The following is a 5506-nucleotide window of genomic DNA, read 5'->3' as shown; positions in this document are numbered from 1 at the left end:
GAACATATAAGCCCTGATTCTTTCTCTCCCCATTGTCCACCTCCATTGATCTTAAGCACAAAAATAATTAATGGAAAAATTCAAGAAAGGATTTTTAAAATCAAATAAGAGAGATAAAAGAAAAAATGCGAAAATATCATGAAAAAAGATTCAATAGTTTGGTAAGGAAGGGACAAATTAATACTAAAGAAATTAATAGCTTAAAAACAGAATAGGCTAATTGCTAAAAGAGGTACAAACATCCAACAAAGAGAATAATTTCTTAAAAATCAGAATCAACCAAACATAAAAATATATTCAAAAATGTACTGAAGGAAAGAAAGTCTTAAAGAAAAAGATTCGCCATATGGGAAAAGGGGTATAAAAATTCCCTCAAGGAAGAAACTCTTTTAAAAAATAGAATTGGTCAAAAAGAAATGGAGGTACAAAATCTCACTCAAGAAAAACATGTCTTAAAGTTTAGAATTAGGCAAAGAGGAAGCTAATTATTCCATGAGACATCAAGAAACAATCAAAATTTAAAAAATGAAAAAATAGAAGAAAATGTAAAATATTTCATTGGAAAAACAACTGGCCTGGAAAAATAAATCCAGGAGAGTTAATCTAAAAATTAATAGACAATGGGAAAGCCATGATCAAAAAAAGAGCTTAGACATCATCTTTCAAGAAATTATAAAGGAAAACTTCCCTGATATTATAAAACCTGAGGGGAACATAAAAATGGAAAGAATTCAAACTTTACCTCCTGAAAGAGGTTCCCAAAAGGATAATTTTATAGAATAAATATCATTTTAATTTAATTCTTAAAATTTAATGTAATTACTACTTAAAGGATAATATTATATCCAAATTCTATGACTTCCAGGGCAAGGAAAAATACTATAAGTGATCCAAGAGAAACAATTTAAATATCATGGAGCCACAGTCATCATGACAAGATTTGGCAGCTTCTACATTAAAAGATAAGAGGCCCTGGAATATGTTATTCCAGAAGGCAGTGGAGCTGACTACAACCAAGAATCACTTACCCAGCAAAACTGAGCAAAATTTCTCAGGTGAAAAAATAGGTATTCAATGAAATAGAGGACTTTCAATCATTCCTGATGAAAAGAACAGAGCTGAATGGAAAATTTAACTCTCAAACACAAGACTCAAGAGGAGCATAAAAAGAAATGATGAGCAGGAGAAGCTCAGGAAAATCCTGTAAAGATTTACAGGAACTTAAGCAGAGTAAAATAAGCAGAAACAGAAGAACACTATACATAATGACAGGAGTATTGTACAATGAACAATTGTGAATAACTTAGCTATTCTAAGCAATACAAGGACTCAAAACAATCACAAAGAACTCAAGATAAAAAGATTCCATCTTCTTCCAGAAAAAGAAATGATAAAGTCTGAATCCAGACCAAAGCAACCTTTTTTCACTTTCTTAAATGTTTGTTTAGGTTTTCCTCCATGAAATTATTCACATAGAAAAATGTTTTACCTGATTATACATGTAAAATCTGTATGAGATTTTTTTACCATCTTGATGGAGGTGGGCAAAGCACTGTAAAGCTTAAAAATGAAAGAGGTGGACTAAATATATAAAAATGTGGTCTCTGAAATTATTGCTCAAGTCAGAATGACATTTATGGTAGTTTATTTACAAAATAGAGGGAAAGAATAAGGAATGAGAAAAAGTGTAGAATGAGAAATCTAGCTTAATGAGCTAGACTATTTGCTCCAGCCCTGGCTTTACTCCATCAAGGCTCCAGAAGCCCCAGTCAGAAGGCCTACCAGTAAATCAAAAAAGGGTTCCAGCCACTTGGCCTCCTCCTCCAAGGTGGGGTAGGAGATGTCTCTAAAAGCTAGTCCCTTCAGGAACCAGGAAAGGAGTCAGCCTTTTTCATTAACCCACGTGGAAGTCCTAAAGGAAGATTGAAGAGCAGTTCAAGGTTCCAAGCTGGAGCTCCTTCAAGGTCAAGTTTGAATGTGAAAAAGCTGTTAACAGAAAGTTTCTCCCACTTTTAAAAACCATTCCTTTCATCACCTCCTGTGCCTTCCTTCCACTTTATGTGGGACCAATTGCAACTATAGCTTTGCTTAGGACTGCCCAGGGCGTAGTCAGTCAATTCTGATTCATCACCCACTATTACACACGTGGGTCACAGACCTCCCCATACTTAAAGGATAAATGGGGTGTATACACTTCTGGTGATTAAATGCTAACAGCATCCAGATTTAAAAGGTTTTTTTAAACAGCATATCTGATACAATGGTTTTGCAAATATCATGAAATAAGAGAACTTAGAAATAGAATAATAACATTCATAGTGTCATGTATTTAAAACATAAAACTTCTTACCAATCAGATTTTATCCATTCAACTGAATGCCTTTCCAAATTATGCTACATAGAAATCATTAACCTTTTCACCTTTGGCATTTTATATTAATCACTTCTAAAGCCATTTTAGAGTTATCAAGTATGGAACAATAATATCTAACTAAAAAAAGCAATAAAAATATAACAATAGCCAACATTTATATAATGCTTACTATATGCCAGTCACTTTGTTAAGAACTTTAGGGGGCAGCTGTGTGGCTCTGCAAATTGAGAGCCAGGCCCAGAGATGGGAGGTCCTGGGTTCAAATCTTACTTCAGACACTTACTAGCTGCTGACCTAACCCCTATTTTCTAGCCCTTACCACTCTTCTACCATAGAAATCCAATGCACAGTATTACTCCTAAGACAGAGGTAAAGCTTCAAAAAAAAGGAACTCCACAATCATGTCACTTGATCCTAGTAATAATTCTAGGAGGTATCATCATTATTTTCCTTTTCACATATCTGAAAATTGAAGCCAACAGAGACATGATAATTTGCATAAGATCACACTACTAATAAATTTCTGAGACTGGAATGTAATCTGGTTAGTTACATTTCTCCAACATTTTTCTTTCCAAGACCTTTATTTGGAAACCTGATCTAAGATGAGAGGAATTAAAATGATCAGAGGGGAAGGAACTCTAAATTGGGAAAATCAGAGAGGATAACTACTTGTTATATTCGCAGTCAAGGAAAGATTAACTAACAGCTATATTTAAACTGCAAACTGTTTATGAATTTTTCTTCATTTTGGATATCTATTATTTTCTCACTCTGTTATTATTTCCAAACTAACTTTCCTTCCTTACACCAAAACAAAGGGGCAATTAATCTTTAGAGGGGAAAAATTAAGTGCTATTTACTCTTAAAATTTTGATAGAATTTAATACTTACTTTTCTTAAAACAAATTCTGTACAATGATTCCCCAAAACTTCACTATGATTTTATCTCTTTAATTACAAATGACTAGGTTGCAATGACAGAGACACTGTTACCAAGTTTTTTCTTCTTTTTTTACCTAATCTCTTGTTGAAAACCTAAGGTGGAAGTTCTGTTTCCTTGAGAAACTATTTCAAGTATGAAACTTCATTATCTTCCTTATCTTCCCCAGCATATTAAATTCTTTGACTGTAGATCATTTTTATCAGTCTTTCTGAGTAGCTGAATTTTCCCTTTCAAAAATCTTTCAAAGTAACAAAATTTACAAACACTAAACAGGTCACAAGGAAAATATTTCCCAATATTTTACAAAACAGACAATACAATTAGACTAACACTAGAAATAATATAAAGAAGAAACCCCTTTTAGGAGAAGGTGGGCAGACTCATAATTTTAAAACTATTGAGCAAAGCCAAAACTTCATGCAATCACAAAAAGATTTTTCAATGACAAGAATCTTGATTGTTTTCTTTAATTTGCAGTAATGATGAAGGCCAAATCAACTAAAGGGTTTCAACAAGTAACTTGGAACCAAAGAAACAAATATGTAAAAGAGGAAACCTAACCCATAATGTCTAAGAAAAGATGTTTCTACAGACTACATAAGTACATGAGACAACTGAGATCCAAGATGAAATTTGCTTATTAAATGGATATTGAAATTGGATTACTAGAATACAAAAGGTTTGATGTTAGGTAATATTGATGATCATTATTGTATTACTTTGGCTTTTTGTTTCACTGTATCTGTAAACTGAGTTATCTCCAGTATCAAGGTGTCAAATAAGTTACCACTCTAAATTAGTCCATGGCTTTAAATATTGTTACTATTACTTGTACTAAGATTAATCTATCTTGTTGCTCTTACATTGATCAGGAAAAAAACTGTGACATTTCTAATTGACAAAAATAATAAAACTGGACAAATCGAATTCTTATGATTATATGTTGTAATTCTATTCTGTATCATCCTTAATATGTAGTAAAATTGCCCAAGGGATGTTTCTTTGTCCCTGAACTTAGTTCAGAAATTTAGCTTGCCTGTAATGAGTTAAGTTCAGAAATCCAGTTTTCCCACTAATCTACAAAAACCACTGATTTTTTCTTTTCCTGCCTATGGTTATAATGGAAGAAAATCATACAATTTGGGATACTTTTCTTATTGGTCATTTTTATAACTTTTAAGTTTATTTATTTATTCAATTAATTTAGAATTTTTTCCCCATGGTTACATGAATCATTTTCTTTTCCACTCCTCCTCCCACCTCCCTCCCATAGCCAATGAACAATTCCACTGGGTTTTATGTGTCATTGAAGAAGACCTATTTCCATATTATTAATATTTGCACTAGGGTGATTGTTGATAGAGTCTACATACACAATCATATCCCCACTGAACCATGTGATCAAGAAATTGTTTTTCTTCTGAGTTTCTACTCCCAAAGTTCTTTCTCTGGATGGGGATAGTGTTTTTTCTCATAAGTCCCTCAGAATTGTCCTGGATCATGGCATTGCTGCTAGTAGAGAAGTCTATTATATTTGATTGTGCTACAGTGTATCCATCTCTGCGTAAAACGTTCTCCTGGTTCTACTCTTTTCACTCTTCATCAATTCCTTGAGGTTTTTCCAGTTCACATGGAATTCCTCCATTTGATTATTCCTTTTAGCACAATAGTATTCCATCACCATCAGATACCACATTTGTTCAACCACACCCCAATTGACGGTAATTCCCTCATTTTCCCATTTTTTGCCACCACAAAAAGTATGCCTATAAATATTTTTGTACAGGTCTTTTTTCCTTATTATCTCTTTGGGGTATAAACCTAGCAGTGGTATGGCTGGATCAAAGGGCAGGCAGTCTTTTTTTTTTTTTTTTTTTAATTTTTTTTTTTTTTAATTTTAAACCCTTTAACTTCTGTGTATTGACTTATAGGTGGAAGATTGGTAAGGGTGGGCAATGGGGGTCAAGTGACTTGCCCAGGGTAACACAGCTAGGAAGTGGCTGAGGCCGGATTTGAACCTAGGACCTCCTGTCTCCAGGCCTGGCTCTCAATCCACTGAGCTACCCAGCTGCCCCCGGCATGGTTGTTGTTCATTCAGTGGCTGAATGATTACTTCAAGATTGATTCCCTGATTGATACCTGTGGAGGTCATTCTATCTTGGCTTTGTGTAAATAACATGTATTTG

Source organism: Gracilinanus agilis, chromosome 1 (genome assembly GCF_016433145.1).
Source record: "Gracilinanus agilis isolate LMUSP501 chromosome 1, AgileGrace, whole genome shotgun sequence".
Lineage (NCBI taxonomy): Eukaryota > Metazoa > Chordata > Mammalia > Didelphimorphia > Didelphidae > Gracilinanus > Gracilinanus agilis.
This window is presented reverse-complemented; position numbering follows the sequence as displayed.